The sequence below is a fragment of the Zosterops lateralis genome (genome assembly GCF_965231275.1).
Source record: "Zosterops lateralis genome assembly, contig: HAP1_HAP1_SCAFFOLD_343, whole genome shotgun sequence".
Lineage (NCBI taxonomy): Eukaryota > Metazoa > Chordata > Aves > Passeriformes > Zosteropidae > Zosterops > Zosterops lateralis.
The window spans coordinates 10,743-29,963 of record NW_028154356.1 but is presented as its reverse complement, the minus strand read 5'-3'; the positions used below and the strand labels follow the sequence as shown (position 1 = coordinate 29,963).

The window sequence follows — 19,221 nt, the reverse complement described above, 5'->3', positions numbered from 1 at the left end:
ATCATCTTTGAAGGATCTTGTTTGGGCCCTGCAGAAAGGAATGATTGTGCAGAAAGCTCAGCAGCTGTCAGAGGATGAGCACCCACAGGCACTCAGGGGGGCTGCACGAGGGGCACAAGAAGGCCCTGCAGCACTTGGGCACAAAGGCACAGCAGGTGAAGGCAAGAAGGGAGCAGGAAAAGGCCAAGCTGAAGGCAAAGGCCATGGCAGAGTTTCCACAGCCCCTGAGGGATGAAGCCCAGGGCCCAAGGGGGCCCCAGCACCGAGGGGACGGGCTCGGCCACAAGCACCTGGCACAGGCATTGCCCTCCTCGGCAGGGGAGAGAGATTTGCCACTTTGTGGAGCCACTGGAAAGATTTATTTGCAAGAAAGAACAGTGGGGGGAGAAAAATTACAATTAAACCTTTTTACCTAAAGTTCAAAGAAGGGCTTAAATCGTGTCCAAAATTTATGAATATGCAATAACCTATGATATTGAAAGGAAAGATCCTTTGTTAGCCTGTGTGCCTTGGTGTGGGATGCCAGGTACCCAAACGTCTGGAATCTCTTTTGCTTCATATGCCTCTTATTGTCCTATTTTTTATTATGAAACTTTTAAAATTCTAACAAAAGTGAGCCGTGTTTTTCACAATTTGGGGGCTCAGTTCAGGATGGAGATCGCAGGTTAAATACCCCCAGGGGAAGGGGGAGACAATAAAGCAAAAGGAAAAAAGGGAAGAAGGAGCTCTGGAAGAAGCCGTGGTATTTTTGCTCCATAAAAATCTTGTGCACAAAGACCTAAGAAAGAACAAAGGACTGTGAGTATTTCTTAGGGGAGCAGGTTACGGGGTGTGAGATGTGAGTTTGAGACGTGGACTGGGGTTCCCAGCTCTACAAAGCCAGTCTGGAGCTCCCTGAGCTGCGTGTCTGTCCTTTGGCCAGAGAGGAGCCAGGACGGAGGCGAAGCCAGAGATGAAAGGACTGAGAGAGACCCCGGGGTGGGGACGGGGCTGGGCCCCTCTGAAGGAAGGGAGCTGGGGGTTTGCCAGTACAACCCACTGAGAAACAGGATAAAAAGGAGGGGGGGGGGTAATTTTTTTATTTGGCCAGATTGAGGGTTTAAAAATAACCTCAAAAAACCCAAGAAATTTGGGCTTAGAAGCTGCTGAATTGAGGTTTGGGGAAAGAACCAAAATAAAACAACAAATTTGTGCTTAGAAGCTGCAGAATTGAGGGGGGGGGGGGGAAACAAAACAGGAACTTTGGGCCTAGAACCTGCCGAATTGAGGGTTGGAGAAAAAACGTATTAAAAAAACACCAAGAAATTTGGGCTTAGAAGCCGCCCCGCCGTCCCCGGCCCCACCGCCCGCCCCAGCCCCGGTGCCGGCGGCCGCCCCGCCGTTTGTATCGGCCGCACCGGTGGCCGCTCCGCCCGGGGCTCCCCCTGCGCCGGCCCCAGCCCCGACCGCGCAGTCTGCGATCGCTGCCCCGGACATGCCGGGGGATCTGCCCGCCCCAATCCCGGCCGCACGGCCCGCGGCAGCTCCGCCACAAACCCCGCCCGGCCCGGCCCGGCCCGGCCGCTCGGGCCGCCCATCCCCTGACCGCTTGTCCCGGGGCTGCTCCGGCCGGCCCCGTCCCGGCCGCTCCGCCCGTGCCGGGAGCATGCGCAGAGACTCCGTGCTCAGGCTCGGCCGCCGCTCGTCCTCTCGGTGGTTCCGGCAGCAGCTCCCGCCTACGCCCCCCCACGCCTGGAGGACTCAGCCCCGGGCCAATCCCCGCCCCCGCCCCGCCCTCTCCGGCAATCCCAGCACCCCCCGCGCTGGGCACCGTTGCCTTGGGAACCGCCGCTCCCGCTGGGCGGGGCCGGTTTCCTTTGAAAGGCCAAATCCCGAGCCCGCGGAGCCACAGCTCGGCCACGGGAAGGGCCTGCGGGACGGGCAGCGCGGCCTTTGGGCAAACTTTCCCCGCTCCTCCCGGAATACAAGTTATACAATATGCGGGTGATCCCTTATTATCAGGGGAAGCTGAAGGTGAAGTTGGGGAGGCTGCCATAAAACTTCTGAATTTTCTGGGGGAAAAGGACTCAGAGTATCAAAGGGGAAACTGCAATTTGTAGAATCTGAAGTGAAATATCTCGGGCACTTAATAAGCAAAGACAGCCAAAAGCTAAACCCCGAGAGAATTGCAGGAATTTTATCTTTCCCCCCTCCCTCTTCAAAGAAGGAAATCAGAAATCTACTCGGATTATTGGGATATTGTAGATTATGGATTGAAGGCTATACACAGGCAGTCACATTTTTATATGGAAAATTGACAGAGGGAGATAACATAAAGTGGGCCAAGGAAGATGATGATAAATTAGAAGGACTGAAGTCAAAACTGGCCTCAGTGCCAGCCTTGAGCTTTCCCTCATTAGAAAAACCCTTTCATCTGTTTGTGACTGTGGAAAGTGGAGCAGCTCATGGAGTTGTGGCTCAGGAGTGGGGAGGAGGGAAGAGACCAACAGCTCATTGATCAAAGGTGTTGGGCCCAGGGAGCCACGGCTGCCCAGAGTGTGTTCAAGCCACAGCAGCTGCTGCAGTTCTGGTAGAAGAGAGCCCCGAGCACTCCTGGGGGTGAACTAATTGTGTGTGCACCTCATGCAGCCCAAATGTGTTAAACCAGAGAGCTGAAAAACGGGTAACAGAGTCTGGGGTGCTGAAATAGGAAGCAATCCTGATAGACACTGATGGCTTGACATTAGAAGTAAACAAAAGTTTAAATCCAGCTCAATTTTTATATGGAGAACCAAAAAGTAACCTAACACATAATTGTTTAGAAATTATCCAATACCAAACCAACATATGGGAAGATCTCAAAGAACAAACCCTCTTAGAAGGAGAAATAATATGTATGGATGGTTCTTCCAGGTGTTTTCAAGGAAAAAGTATGTCAGGGTTTGCTTTGGTGGATGGGAAAAACATGCAAACCCTGGAAAAAGGAAAATTACCTTCAAACTTGTCCACTCAAACTTGTAAACTAAAAGCTCTAAAAAGTTCACTGGAATATTTAGCCAGTGAGAAAGGAACCATATATACTGATTCAAGGTATGCTTTTGGGGTATCACACACCTTTGGAAAAATTTGGGAAGAAAGAGAATTACTTAATTCAAAGGGAAAGGGATTATTGATACATGAAGGACTCACTTTAGAGGTTTCAGAGGCATTAAAACTGCCTGAGGAGATTGCTGTAGTGCAAATTAATGGACATCAAAAGGGAATGATCTCGGAAATAACAGGAAATAATTTGGCAGATCAAGGAGCTAAAGATGCAGCAGAAAATGGGATCCAAAGGGTTGTGTTATTTTTGACCTCAGATAAGGAAGAATTAGAAACTCCAAAGTTCAGTGAAACAGAAGAAAAGGAATTAAGTAAAACAGGAGGAAAGCCAGATGAATCTGGGAAATGGAAACTTCCTGATGGGAGACAGTTACTTAACAAGCTGCTCACTAGTTAAATATTACAAAAAGTGCATAAAAAAAAATCATTGGGGTTCCCAAGCTTTGTGTGATCATTTTCTAAGGAATTATGGGTGTATTGGGATTTTTGGATTGGCAAAACAAGTAACTGAAAGATGTATAATCTGCCAAAAGGGAAATAAAAAGGTAATGAGAAAAACAACATTAGGAGGTGGGGAGTTAGCTCTCCGACCATTTCAAAGTGTCCAAATAGATTTTACTGACCTTCCCCAAGTACAGAGATGGAAGTTTTTATTAGTGATAACAGACCACCTGACTCATTGGGTGGAGGCTGTTCCCACTGTCAGAGCCACAGCCAATGTGGGATGTAAAACCCTTTTGGAACAAATTATTCCCAGGGATGGAATGGTTAATAGGATAGACTCGGACAGAGGAACACATTTCATGTCAAAAATCTTACAGCAAATAACTCAAGGCTTGGGGATAAAATGGGAATTACACACCCCATGGCACCCACAGAGTTCAGGCTGGGTAGAGGGAATGAACCAAACTTTAAAGAGAACTTTAACTAAATTAATCATTGAAACCCAAATGTTGTGGGTAAAATGCCAACCTTTGGCTTTATGGAGGGTTCAGACCCAACCCAGGTCAGACCTGGCAGTGTCACCTCATGAGATGATGTTTGGGTTGCCCTTTCTGACCACCCAACATGACACAGCCACCTCTGACCTCGGGGAAATGGGTGTTAAGAAATATGTCAACACAATTGCAAAACCCCCTGAAAATTTACAGTTAAAAGGGATAATCCCACAAACCACACCTTTAGACTTTAAATCCACAACATCCATCCAGGGGAGTGTGTACTGGTGAAAACATGGAAAGAACAATCTTTAACTCCAGGATGGGAAGGTCCTTTCCAGGCATTGCTGAGCCTGAGGCTGTGACCCGGAGCAGGGAACGAGGGGGGATCCAGCCAGCAGCACCAAAGGACCCCTGGAGGAACCGAAGGAATGGACTGTAACATCCAAACCAGGGGACACCAAATTGACTCTTCAATGGGGACTGGGGGGTGATGAACTGGGAGGACCCGAATGATCCAAGGGAGGTACAAAGAATCAAACCTAACTGGGAAATAAGGCCAAGCTTCTGTCAGTGGTTTCAAGTGCAGCCTGGACAAGTTCTGAGACACCTCTGACACCCTCCTTGGGGAGGAATACTTCCACTTCAAACAAAAAGAGGAGCAAGACTGTTTTGGTCAAGCATTCTCATATTTTGGCCTTAGTCTGTGACATACACAAAGGAAAAGAGGAATTAAAACCTCCATCAGGGTCATACCATATACCCTGTCTGATTCATCACAATAACAGATATGCTAGCTGGGTTAAATGTAAATGTTTAAATTATAAAAAAATTGCTACTGTAATTCACTAAAGTGACGCTCTCATTGTATGAAATGTCAAGTGCCAAATCTATTCCCTACCCTGGTAAGAAATAAGAATGGTTGAAATGGTAATTTTGGTCTGTGGATGGGAATTACTGGTGCCTGTTGAGTGGGAAATACCTGAGGAACAGTGGGAAGCTGCAGTTAAAAAGTGTCACAAAGGATTTGCCTGGAAATTGGCAAAAAGGAAGTGACAAGGAAATAGAGGACAAGACCGGGTGGCCGCTGTACTGGCCACCAAGAAGATCATCTACTCCTGCTGTGGGTACAACCCCACAGGCCTGGGAGGAGGGGGGATAAGCCATACAGGACCCCTGTTATTCCTTTTCCTGTCACTCATTTTCTGTCTTTTCCCTTACAGGACACCAGCAAAGTCATGTCACAGGTGTTACCGAAAGCTGCACATGGAAAGACACAGAGGTTTCTTTTTTATCCCTCACACTCATGTCAACAGCCACTGTTATAACCCATCCAAGTTGGTAATTGTGTGCACAATGGGAAAAATATTGGACTGCAGAAAACTTGGGAACAAGCGGTAACAGGTTGGGAAGTGAATGTCCAAAAGGGGAGAGATTTTGTTTCACATATACAATTGGGAATAAAATCCAGGATTTGGTAAACGAGCAACTGGCAAGCAGAAAGACAAAGCCAGCACAGCAATCTAACTCTGCAAATTTCACTACAAGGTTTGTATACAAAACTGGACCAGCAACTAGGAAAAGAAAAAGATACCTTGAGACTGGGGAAAAATCTGTTTGTGGAATTGGGGGAAAGGATAAGTGAGGAACTCAACATAACCAACTGCTGGGTCTGTGGAGGGGCTTTGGTGTCAGAGGAATGGCCATGGAAAGGCAGTAGCTCAGGCCCAGTAAAACTCCTTAAGTGGAACCAGACAAATACAAAAGGGGAAAACCAGCCAGGAGGGTGGATTTTAAGCTCAACAGCAATAGGGGAAGAATGTCTGGAGCACTGGGAAAAATTTCATTAAAGCAGTAGGAAATAATCCCTGTAAAAGTTATAAACTTAGCAATAGAACTTTCACATGGTGAATCCCAGAGGAACCAACTTGGTATTGGACTCAAAAGAAAATGAAAGAGGGGAATTGTAGATATAATAACAAAGTTGGAATTTTTCGATGTAATGATAGAGGAAAAAAATCCTTATTTTGGGATCTCAGAAATATCTAAATTTTGGGAGAATATAAATTGACAGGGAAATGATTACTGGAAAGCACCAGATGGCTTATTTTGGATATGTGGAAAGAGAGCACACCCAAGACTCCCCTCTAGGTGGAAAGGGAGCTGCACTTTGGGAATTATACAACCAGGATTCTTTCTTTTACCAGGACCAAAGGGAGATCAATGAGGAGTGCCAGTTTATGAGGACTTAAAAAGAAATAAAAGGGATGTAATTGGAGGATTCCAGAAATGGGGGGATGATGAATGGCCCCCTGAACACATATTGGAAACATATGGGCCAGCCACCTGGGCACAGGATGGGAGTTGGGGACATCAGACCCCAATTTATGTGCTGAACCGCATCATAAGACTCCAGGCTGTTGTAGAAATAATAACAAACAAAACTGTTCTGGCGTTGGAATTAATATCAAGTCAACAACACCAAACAAGGGCTGCAGTATATCAAAATAGGTTAGCTTTAGATTACTTACTAACTGAAGAAGGGGGTGTTTGTGGGAAATTTAATACATCAGATTGTTTGAAAATAGATGACAATGGGGTGCCATCCTGGATATGGTCAATGATATCAGAAAAATAGCTCATGTACTGGTTCAAAAGTGGGAATCAATGCTAAAAACCAGCTGATGGGATAACTATTGGGAATAAAATGGCAGAGAAAGCTAAGATTTTTGCTTTTATGTGCTACTGCTGTTCTGATATTTCTCCCTTGTTTGATCCCATTTTATTTGGCTGATCACAAATGTAGTTCAAGGCCTGCAAGTAGTAACAATGCCCACAGACCCAAAATTGACTACATCTGGAACAGCACAAAAGATCATGGTACTAAAGAAACAAAACAATATAGAAGACTCCTTTAAAAAAGCAAAATTGATCTGTGAAAAAAATGAGCAAATAATGAAGACCAGAAAACAAGGAATATTGTTCATGCCAAATGAGTTATAAAAAGAAAGAGGGAGGATTGTTATAAATACATATTATATGATTGGCTTTTTCACAAATATTGAAATAAATACTATATGTGTTATGTTAGAAAGTTATATTGTATTAATGTAGTATGTTATAAATGTATATTATAAAGTTGGCTTCTTGCAAATATTAAGGTGAATGCTATATGTATAACAACTTTGCTGTAAGGATATAGTTTTTATTTCTGCTGTTAGCAAAACTTAAATATGGTAGTGGGATGGCTGATATGGAATTGTGCCTGTAACTGGACGGCCTGTTTGGTTGGGATAACATCCAGCAAACATGTGATGGGTTCCCTGCTGCTGACGTGCCAACTATCAATACCTGTGGGAGGTGGGGACTAAGGCCCAAGCTGGAGGTCATAATGAAGACACAGCCCAGAAACACACAAGCTCTAAAGAGGTGAACCCAAGCAGGGGCCATGCTAAACAGTTCCTGGAATATGGAAACTAGTTTGTGGAATTCAACAGACAGATGCAATAGAAAGGGTATTTAAAGAAGGCCTCTGAAATAGCAAGGTGTTGACTGGGCTGAATGCCAAGTCACTCAGCTGGCCCTACTTTGTTTTTTCTGTCTCCTAATTGTCTTATTTTTTATTAGACCTACTTTCTTAAAATTTACCAAGAAAGTGAACCTCGTTTTTAACACAGGGACGCTCCAGATCTGTGTCCCCAGTGGTCTCTGGTGTCCCTTGGGGACAGAAAAGGGTCTTGGGGGCATCTGGATCCGTGTCCCCAATGTCCCCTGGGGACTCAGGAGGGATATAGGGACAGCTGGATCCATGTTCCCAAGGAAGGGAGAAGGGACATGGGGACACAAGAGGGACATGGGAGCACCCAGATCTGTGTCCCCAGTGTCCCTTGGGGACAGAAAAGGGTCTTGGGGACACCTGGATCTGTGTCCCCACGGGGTCCCAGTGTCCCTGAGGAACATGGGAGGGACATGGGAACACAGGAGGGCCTTGGGGACATCTTGGATCTGTGTCCCCAAAGGTTCCTGAGGGACATGGGGACACAAGAGGGTCTTGGGGACATCTCAGCTCCATGTCCCCAAGGGTCCCTCTGTGCAGCCCGGGGGGGTGACAGGGAGGGGACAAGGACCCACCTGGGGTGTCACTGGTGGCCGAGGGTCCGGTGTCACTGGCGGGGCTGGACTGTGCTACCTGAGGGACAGCTGTGACAAGAGGGACATGGGGAGGGGACATCAGGGCCACCGGATGGCCCAGTGAAGCCATGGACTGTAACCAATGATATTCACTCAAAGGTGTGTGCTGGAGGCATGGACAAGATGGAGGCACCAATCAAATAACATGTGGTGGTGTGAACATTCATTTTAGAATGTACAAATATAATTTAATGTAAACAGTAAACAGCTTCTGCCAAATCATATTGGTTGGTTGTCCAGAGGTCCTGAGCTCCCGCATGTTGGTGACCCATGACGTGGGTCAAAGTCGGTGTTTCTGTGAGTCTTGTGTATGCGTTCCTAAAGTTGTGCATTTTTATTCTGTTTTTAGCCAATTAGGTACTGTCCTGGGTTGCAGTGTAGGATGTACACAAAGTATTTATTCTATCACGATCTCCATGAACTGTTAAACCAAGTGGGGCAGTGTTTTCCCAGGCCCCTCCTTTGGGCTCTTCTGCTCATGGCCCATCAATGCCTTGCCCAGGACTCACAGGGAACTCCCTCCAGGAGCTCTCTCTGTTTAATGGGCCATCAAGGACCCACTGCACGACTCCTCATCCCATTGGGAGATGCTCCGCCCAGGGGGAGGAGCCAAGCATTCCCACGTGGATATAAGCTGGGGTTTGGGACAGGACAAGCAGCCCTGACCCACTGGATTCCCAGAGGACCAGAGCTTCCAGACCTTTCTGTGGGATCACTGCTTCAGGAAGAGCCCCTCACCTGGACTGCTCCCACCACCCTGCTCAGGGTGTGTTCTGACTCTGTCTGTGGTCTTTTGTATTATTGCATTTATTTTATTTTTTTTTTTTATTTTACCTTTTTTACCTTTCTTGTTATTAAATTGTATTTCTGACTTGGACCCTCTCACTCATTTTGCTTTCAAACCACGACAAACACACTACAGAAAGAGACTCTATTAATACAGCACGAATTTCCAACATAACCCATAGAGTTATTCACTTTAATATTTGCCCAAAGCCAATCCTATAATGTGTATTGATCACAACCCGAAGGAAAGGGAGAGGAGAGAGGGCGAGAGGAGCCCGGGGGTCCCGCAGGGCGCGGCCCTGGAGGGTCCCAGATGGATCCCTGAGGGATCCCGAGGGGTTCCAGGAGGGGATCCCGGGCAGTTCCCTGGAATTCCCCTTTTCCCTCCCCCCCGCGCTCCCTCGGGCACTTTGGCGTCTCCCAAACTGCGCCGGAGCCGCGATCGGGGGCGGCTGCGATGGCTCCAGCGCTGGGGCTGGGGGGCTCCTGGGGCTCCTGGGGGAGCCGGGGGGCGACGGGAGTGGGACTGCCCGAGACCGGGACCCCCCTGAACTGCCTTATCCGGGCACGGGAACCCCCTGAGCCCCAGTTTGGGTCCTGGGGTCCCCTCCATCCCCTTCCCCAGCACCGGGACCCCCCTGCACCCCCTTGTTGGGCACCGAGATCCCCCTGAACCCCCATTACTGGGCACCAGGACCCCCTTGAACCCCCAATTCCGGGAGGGAAACTCCCCCTGAACCCTCATTCCCGGGCACGGGGACTCCCCTGTCCTCCCTTCTCCAGCACCGGGACCCCCCTGCACCCCCTTATCCGGGACTGGGACCCCCCCGCACCCCCGTCAGTGCTCTGGGACCCCCCTGCAGCCCCTCCGCGGCCATCCCGCATTTCCCAGAGCCCAGACACGCCTTTTCCTCGGCTTTTGGACCCCCAGATCCCCCAAATTTCTGCCGCCCCCCAGTTCTCCATTCCCGCCGCTTCCTGGAAGGGGGTTCCAGGGGGTCCCAGAGGGTCCCAGCGGAGATCCAGTGGGATCCAGATGAATTCCCTGGAATTCCCCTTTACTCCTGTCTCACTTTCCCCAAACTGCGTCCCCGGGATCCGCCCGCCTCTCCCAGCCCCAGACCCCCCTTTCCCTGACCCAGGGACCCCCTGGACCCCCATTCCTGCCTTTCCCAGCTCCCAGACCCCACTTCCCTCAACACCGGGGACCCCCGGACCCCCCTTTCCTGGGCACAGGAACCCCCTGGATCCCCCATCCCGCCTCTCCCAGTCCCTTCTTTGAACCTTGGACCCTTCCCGGCTCTCCCGGTTCTGCTTCCTGACCCTTGGACGCCCCCAGACCCCCCAATCTCTGCGTCCCCCCAGTTTTGCACCCTTTGCATGGGGAGTCCCAGGGGGACTGGGAGGGTCCCCGGGGCTCATGGAGGGTCCCTGGGGGGATTCTGGGCACTGGGACCCCCCTGAATTTCCATGCCCAGTCACTGGGACCCTCCTGCACCCCCTTGTCCTGCACCAATCCCCCCCTGCATCCCCTCTCCCAGTTTCCCCTTTCATTGATCCCTGACCCCTCAACCCCCCCAAATCTCTGTGTCCCCCCCAGTTCTCCACTCCCTGCGTTACCTGAATGTGTTGGTGTCAGAGCCCAGCCTGGGGGTCCCCCAGTACATGGAAATGGGGTTTGTGGATGGGATCCCCTTTGTGCGCTACGACAGCGAGCGGGGCCGGATGGAGCCGCTGACACAGTGGATAAAGGACAGAGCTGAGCTGGAATATTGGGATAGGGAGACCCAGAGAGCTGTGGGGGCTCAGCACGTGTATGCCAGGAGCCTGGAGACACTGTGGGACCGGTACAACCAGAGCAGGGGTGAGTGGGAGGATCTGTGGGGCTGGGATGGGATCTGTAGGTCTTGGATGTGGATTCACAGGGCTCTAAGGGGATGAGATGGGGATCCATTAGGATGATATGGTGTTACCCCTGCCCTTAGAGGGGCAACACGTTGCAACGTGGGTGCGGACCCTCACAGAGGACAGCAGGCAGCAGCAGGATCAAACATGGAAGGGTCTTTATTATCTGACTCCAAAGGCTTATATACATTTTGTGGAGAGGGCCAAGATTGGCCCAAGGAGGCTACAACCTCCTGACTCCATTGGTCACTATGACCATCAGTCAAGTTCTCCTCTCAGAGAACAACTATCCAAAACATACTGATAAATTCTGAGAATACAATATTGTTTACATGAAGCAGCATGAGAAAGCTGCTGCAAAGACTCAAACACTTGAAAGCAAGAAAGTCAGGGGCGACAATATGGGATTTCTTGTGGTCCATAGGGTTGGGACATGGATCCATGGGGCTGGGATGGGATCTGTGGGGCCAAGTTGCGATCCCTGGGGTTCCATCCCGTGGGGTTGGTATATGCTTCCATGGGGTCCACGGGGCTGGGATGAGGTTCTGTGGGTCTCCATCAGACTCTGGGGCTCCATAGGGCTGGAATGGGGCTCTGTGGGGCTGGGACACAATTCCATGGGTCTCTGTGGGTACAATCCCCCCAGGTTTCCACACACTGCAGCGGCTTCAGGGCTGTGACCTCCTGTCCGATGGGAGCGTCCATGGATCCTACCAGTACGGCTACGACGGGCGGGATTTCATCTCTTTTGATCTGGGATATGGGAGATTTGTGGTGGCCAATGGCGCTGCTGAGATCACCAGGAGGCGCTGGGAACATGAAGGGATTGAGGCTGAGAGGCTGACGAATTACCTGGGGCACATCTGCCCTGAATGGCTCCGGAAATACGTTGGATATGGGCAGAAGGAGCTGGAGTGCAAAGGTGGGTGGGAATTTGTGAATGGAGGATTGGAGAACACAGTAATTCCTGTGGGAATTCCATGGGTAGATGTCACTCCCATCCCGTTCCCATGGAATTCCATGGGTAGATGTCATCATCATCCCATTCCAGTGGGAATTCCATGGGCAGATCTCACCGTTATCCCATTCCCATGGAATTCCATGGATGCATCTCACCGTTATCCCATTCCAGAGCCCCCTGATGTCCATGTGTCTGGAAAAGAGGAACACGGGACACTGATCTTGTCCTGCCACGCCTACGGATTCTACCCCAGGACCATCGCAGTCAACTGGCTGAAGGGGGATGAAATGTGGGATCAGGAGACGGAGTGGGGCGGGATCGTTCCCAACAGCGACGGCACCTTCCACACCTGGGCCAGGATCGAGGCGCTGCCGGAGGAGCGGGAGCAGTACCGGTGCCGGGTGGAGCATCCCGGAATGCTGGAGCCCGGGATCTTCGCCTGGGGTGAGGCTGGCAATGTGGGAATTGGGAATTCCCAAATGGGGATTCCCCTTCCCCTCCTCACCATCCCGCATTTCCCAGAGCCGACATCTGGCGGGAATCTCGCCGTGGTGGTCGCTGTGTCCATCATCGCTGCCATCCTCATCCTCACTGTCCTCACTGGATTCATTGTCTGGAAGCTCCAATCCGGTAACACACGGGATGGGGGTCGGGAAGGGGCACGGATCCACCCAGCACCGTTCAGGAATCCTCTGCCAGTGACGCTGATCCCACTGTTTTTCCACAGGGAGGAGGGACAGGGATGGATACAACATGGCAGCCAGTGAGTCCCAGTGGTGGATCCAGCTCTGGATCCCCTCTGTGCAGATCCCAGGATGGATCCTGGGGTTAATCTTGGTGTGTGATCTGTGCTGGAATCTCATGGATCTTCTCTCTTTGCAGGAAGAGATGTGTGAGCCAACGGCTTGACTGCAGGTGTGGAGGGGGATCAGGGTGGGATTCCAGAGGGGGATCCGTGCAGGATGGACAGACTGGGATCAGGGAGGGATTGTGGATCAGAGCAGGGGCCCAGAGCAGGATCAGATGGAATTGTAGAGTGGGATCAGGGCTGGAGTCTGGAGCGGGATCTGGTGGGATAGATGGGGCAGGATTGGTGAAAGATGGATGGAGCAGGATCAGGGCTGGATTCCAGACAAGAATCAGGTGGGATGGAATGGAGCAGGACTGGGGCAGAAGGACTGGGGCAGGATCAGGTGGGATTCTGGATCAGGGCAGGATTCCAGTGTGGGATCAGTTGGGATGGATGGAGCAGGGTTGGGGCAGGATGGATGGGGCAGGATCAGGTGAGATGGATGGGGCAGGATCAGGTGAGATGGATGGAGCAGGATCAGGTTGGGATTCCAGAGAGGGATTGGGACAGGATGAATGCGATGGGATCACTTGGGATGGATGGAGCAGGATTGAGGCAGGATTGGGGCAGGATCAGGTGGGATTCTGGAGCAGCTCCTGCTCTCCATGGGCTCCAGCCAGGTCCATCCTGTGGGATGGGGACAGGGACAGGATGACACCGTGACCTTCTCTCATCCCAGCAGGAGTCACCGCCTGAGTGATCCACAGAGCTGGATCCAGCCCCTTTCTCTTCCCAGGAAAGCCAAGAGCTGCTGGCAGAGCTCATCCTGCTGCTCCCACCCACCCCACAGCTCTTGCTAATGGATCAATTTCCTGTGTTCCAATGGTTTAAAGCTGTCAAGCTTCATACATCTTCAGGGGGCTCATTACAGGCTGGCCAAGTGGGAGAGTTTATCACAAAGTTTATGTTCTTTGTGTTATGAAACTTTATGTTCTTCATGAAACTTTATGTGAGAAGGCTTCCTGCACACTGCTGCTGATAAGATGCCAGTGCTCCTGCTGGGTCCATGGGGACTTTACTGGCTCGAGCTGTGACAACCTCTGCCTCCATAGGCTGATTTAGCCGTGCAATAAAGGACTTTGCTTTTACAACTGCCCATCGCCCTTGTCTTCAGTGAGGACACCCCAAAACCCGACACACGATGGCCCCGGTGGCCGAGCGGTGCCAAAGAGCCATCGAGGACATCCCGAGGCTGCTGCGGGCACAGCGACGTCCCGTCATCGGGGCGGTGACGCCATCGGGGACATGGCTGGTGTCACTCGTCCCCTCCCCACGTGGTGTTTGGGACAAATTTGGGGAATTTTCTGGGAATTTTGACTGAAACTATCCCAAATCCTGATGAGAATTCTTAGGATGACGTCAATGGTGACAATTGAGGGGACTCAAAGATGCTTAGAGACACTTGGGGACACTCAGAGACGTGGGGGCAGGGGGTGAATGAGCCCCCTTCAGTGCCTTGCAGGAGAGGAAGCCAACCCGGGTTATAAATTACAGTAGAAATGAAAACATAAATGACAAAATACAGGCTTTCGCATTCATGTATAGACTTTTGCATATTGTTATTGATCACAATGATTTTGATACAATACAATTTATAATTCCTTTCAGTTCCTTTTGATGAAACATAACCTATCAGTTTACATGTGCACTGTATAGTCTACAGAAATGGCATTGCAATAAATCGATTTTATGTCATAGGCCTTAGCAAAATATTAAAACAGAGACTGCACAATGCTGAAATGCTTTTATATTATAACTATTTGAACTAACTTTTATATTATAACTAACTCAGAGAATGGTGTTGTCTCAGTTTGAAAGACAAGTGTTTGCCAGGGAAAGCCAGAGCCTCCCTTGGAATTGAGAAGTCAAACCCTCTTCCTCCGAATTATAATTTAATTCAAATTTAATTCACAATTTATAATTTTGAAACAAAGGGGCTCTCATGCAGAGGTAAGTGGATAGGAATAACAATTCTTTACTGGTGTGTATCACCAGGCAAACAAACAACACCAAGCACAGCATTAACAATAAACAGAAGCAGAACCCAGGAACAGCTTCCCTGAGCGCGGCACTTTCCCCTTTGGTGCAGTTCCGGGCACCGCCAGCAGGGGCGCTGGTGGCTCCCGGTGGGCGGGGCAGGTGCGCTGATCCCCCCGCGGCTGCAGGGGGCGCTGTGGGGCGGGCTCGGGGAGCGCGCGGGAATGGCGGCTTTGTCCGAGCCGGGAAGGGATGGAAGGGATGGATCAGAAACTGCGGAGCTGTGGCTGAAGGGATGGAAGGGATGGATCAGGAACTCCAGAGCTGTGGCTGAAGGGATGGAAGGGATGGATCAGGAACTCGAGCTGTGTCTGAAGATGCAGAAGGTCTCAGCAGGCAGGGGGTGCGAGCCCACAATGTACTGAAAAGCCTCAAAGCAGCACCAAAGAAGCAGCAATGGAGGGGCAGGGCTGGCCCAGCTCCAGCAGGACAGGAGGAGGTGAGCTCAGAATTCCTGGGCACACCAGCAGATGGTGGTAGATTTCCCAGGACCAGACTTGGTGGTTACAGTGAACTCCTCCTGCAGCAAGCAGCAGCCTGGCCGTCCTCTCTCTGAAAGCTGAGAGCAAGAGACGATGTAGCTGCCCCCAGCCCCTGTCGTTTTCCTGCCCCAAAACTCGTGGCATCTTTCCCCTCAAGAGAAACTGCCAGAGACAAAAAAAAAGTGTAGGTAGGTGCTACAACTGCTCTCCTTTGGCCCCTCTGTTCTGTACCCAGAAGTTAGTTCAAGTACTCGTAAGTACCCAGTAATTAGTTTTCTAGCAACTCATGGGAAAGAATTCTGTAAGTAAAAAAGAAAGAAATCTAACCTCCAACATACATCCTTCCCTAATATGGGTCCCACTCCAATGTCAGAGCCAGGTGTCTCCCCCCTGCCAGTAACTCATCTCTCAGGACTGGAAGGTGCCCCAAAAGCTCCTCAGTAACCCCATGGCCCCAAGCTCTTCATGCCAACATGTGGCTGTCTCATTGCAGAGCCCATCCCAGCCATCCCACCTCTCCCAAACACAGCCCCGTTCTTGGCGGGGCAGAGCCGCTGCCGGGGGCATCGGTGTGTGCAGGGAATCCTTTATCCCCCTCGTGCAGCTCCAAGTTCCCGAGGGCAAAGCCCTGGGTTCTAAGGCTGTCCTCCTCCTCCCCAAATTTGTTTAATACCCAAGTGCGACAAGCCCGTGCCCTGTGGCAGCAGCCGGTGCCGGGACAGCCGCGGGAGCTGCGCTAATGCCCCGCGGTGCCCGGGGGGGACTGAGGGGATGGGAGTTCATAAGGACCCTCCATGGCCCTTACTGTGCACGAGAAGGGTTTTTAGTACCTGGGATTGATTTCCTGGGGTTTCTGGGCTCCTGGGCCTGAGGAGGCGGCAGAGGGATCCGCGGCCGGGGTTGAAAAGTTCGTGGCAACCCCAGCCCAGTGCCCGAGGGCTGAGTGGAGCTGGTTGGGAACAACCCCCAGAGCCCCCCGGTGCCCGAGGGCTGAGTGGAGCTGGTTGGGAACACCCCGCTCGTCTCCGTCGCTCAAAGCCGCTTCCCCAGCTCCGGCTGCCGCCTCCGCCCGGCCCCAGCGCGGTCCCGAGGGGTCACCGCTCATCACGGAGCTGGAGGGGTTCGATGGGGCCACGCCCCGCCCGTCCCTCGCTGTGGCTCCTTCAGTGACACCGGGGGGCCGAGACCCTGTGGTGATGTGACTGTCATAATGAGTTTTATTGTAAGACACTTGTTCTTTGTACCCCGGTTCAGTGCAGTTCTAGTTTTAGTTCCCCTTTTGTTACAAGTTGTAAACTTCTCCCCCAGCCTTCCCCAGATACAGCCCCTCATTGGTTTGCCTTTCCCTCCTTGGGTACCTGTCCATCACATGTTAGGAAACCCTCCTGCCCTGTCAGTCACTCCAGGACCTGTCCCCCAGGTCCAGAAGCTTCGATGGGAGATCTCTGGGGACTGGCTGGGTTGCAAGCTTTCCCCTCCTACCTCCTGTTCATTGATTGATGTCAATGCATGTTATGTCAGCAGACACTCCCCAGTTATACCCCATTGGTTGTATGTCTACCCACCCTGAGTTCCACCCACTGTATAAAACCCTCTCCCCCTTGAGATTCAGGGTCTCTCTGAGGCACTGGTCTTCGGGTGAGGGCTCCCTCCCTCCTGCCCAATAAACCTAAGTTCTAGTTAAGCCTTTGAGGGTCCCATCTTTCTTCCTCTACCATCACAACGCGGCAGGGCTGGTGGGCAGCCAAGATCCCACTGACTATAGATCCTGTGGGGGCGTGTCGGGGCTGGCCGAGCGTTGGAGGACACGCAGCGCCGCAGATTGGTGCCCAACGTGGGGCTGCCACACTGCCTGTCACCGAAGCAGCGTGGGGGCTGACACGGTTGGCCCGCGAATCGACGGACCCCGTGCTCCAGGCTTTTTGAGAGACTGTCGCTCCAGCGCGTTCCGGAGCCTTCAGCACTTCACGTGCTGCCAGTAGAAGCAGCCCTCTAGTAGGGTGTGCTCCTGGCAGAAGAGGAGAGCAGCTTTCCAGCACCAGGGAAGTTCTCCTCGGTGGAGGAGCCCCCCACACGCCGCCTTTCAACCCACGTCACCAGAGTTTAGGTGAGTGTCGCCCTGCTGTGGGCACACTTTGGGAGACTCAGTCTCATGGCACTGCACCTCTTTAGGGGGCTTTGCACCACACTTTAGGGAGCCATCAGGCAGTTCCAGCCTGAACAGCTTAGGTCATGTGGCCCCTGTGAGGGGGTGCTTGTTTTGCCTCTCCCTGGGAAGATTGCGCTCCAGTGGGGATTTGTGTTCGTTTTGTTGGTGTTTTTCCCTTTTCGTTTATGCATCGGTAGTTTGTCAGGTTTTGCTACTGGCTTTATTTTCTGCGTGGCACCCCAGTTCCGAGGTTGGTGGCCTGGCCGGTTTTAAGCGTGATCGGCGTTTTGTTTCGGTTTGCCTTTCATTTGTGTGGTTACGTGGTGTGTGATTGGACAGGATCCAGGAGTTCCCCGCCCAGTTCTATATGATTTGTTGTTGTATGTGTCTGTTATACCCTGAGCCACTCCCTACCTGTTCCCTATTTGTCCCATATTCTGCCCTGCCCTGAGCTACGCCTACCCTTTTAAGCTGTTGCACCGAGGTGTTTGGGGTCTCTTCTGAGGCACGGCCCTGTGTGAAGGACCCCTTCAATAAAGCCCAGTTGCTTCATCCTCAGGAGAGTCTCATCTCTTCATTCACTCGCGCCATAGCTGTGATTCTGCTCCCGCTGAAGAAGCCCCTGTGTTGCCGTGGTGCCAGGGCTGGCTGAGGCGAGAGACAGAGGCAGGCACCGCCACATGCCTCTTGCATGTTTCCACCCCCAAGTGAGACCACACCTCCTAAATGGCCCAAGCCCCTTCCCCCTTCTGGTTCCCACACTCCGCTTTCTGGTTCCCACGATGGGGGACCTGAGGGAGAAGAGCAGGAGACTGGAAGTGCAAGCCCCGATGACATTCCATCCCTGACTCTGGTCACCTACTGGAGGAGTAGTGGTGGGCAGACCACCATGGCTGCCTGGAGAGCTTTGTCGCAAGGGATAGTGAAGGATCTGATGAAAGCCCTGAAAGAGTATGGACGTGGAAGTCCATCCTTCAGGGAATGTTAAGATCTTCACTTGCCAGGAGTGCAGTTGTCCCATTTGATGTAAAGCAGCTTTACCGTTGTCTCTCAAGCTATGGGAGGCAATGTGGAAAGACCTGCTCAGGGACGCCCTCCCAGGCCTTTTAAAAGATCCCACCACCTCCACAGACAACAATGGGGACCCAATTACTCTAGACCACTTAGTAGGTGAGGGTGATTGGGGGGGGCGCTTCAGATCAGGCCACAAATATCCCCCAAGATGTTCTTGAATTGGTGAAATCAAAAGCAGAACAGGCGCTTGTAAAAATGCGGCCTGCCGGTCCTCTTCAACCATATTCAGAAATTTTTCAGGGGCCCTCGGAACCATTTGTGCAATTTGTAGAAAGACTGACGGCCGCCATAGAGCAGCAAGTGCCGAAGCCGTATGCAAGGGACAAAGTGTTGGAGCGCATGGCGTACACCCGTGCCAATGAAAGGTGTACAGCAGCCATTCTGTCGATTCCCAAGAAGCCAGGTGAACTCCCCTCCCTCCATGAAATGCTCCAGACAGTCGGTGCGATAGCGACCAGACCCTTGCAGGCACAGAAGAGGAGCCCCCCAAGGGCAGCTGCAGTCAGCATGTCAGATGACGGCCGCAATCTGCAAATGCCGAATCCACAGAAGAAATCCTTCCGGGGATCTTCAGACAGACCGTGCTTCCTCTGTGGAAAAAAGGGACATTGGACCAACCAGTGCCCCCTCAAAGGGGATTTTGATCAATTCAAAAAAGAAAGGGGGAGTGGGAAGAAAGAAGGAGGAGGTGGAGGATCCCATCAGGGATCTCAGCTAAGAAAAAACTAGGCGGGGAGCGCGGGGCCGCCCAGCGTCCACACCCCAAT

The 19,221-nt window shown here is 51.6% G+C and overlaps 1 pseudogene across 1 annotated transcript; it reads left to right on the top strand.

Annotated features, from left to right (window-relative positions):
* Positions 1-9,453: 9,453 nt before the first annotated feature.
* LOC310923806 (class I histocompatibility antigen, F10 alpha chain-like) lies at positions 9,454-12,694 on the top strand (annotated as a pseudogene). The gene is made up of 5 exons: positions 9,454-9,516; positions 10,597-10,860; positions 11,548-11,823; positions 12,034-12,306; positions 12,385-12,694. The product of its transcript is annotated as a class I histocompatibility antigen, F10 alpha chain-like (transcript).
* Positions 12,695-19,221: the final 6,527 nt, after the last annotated feature.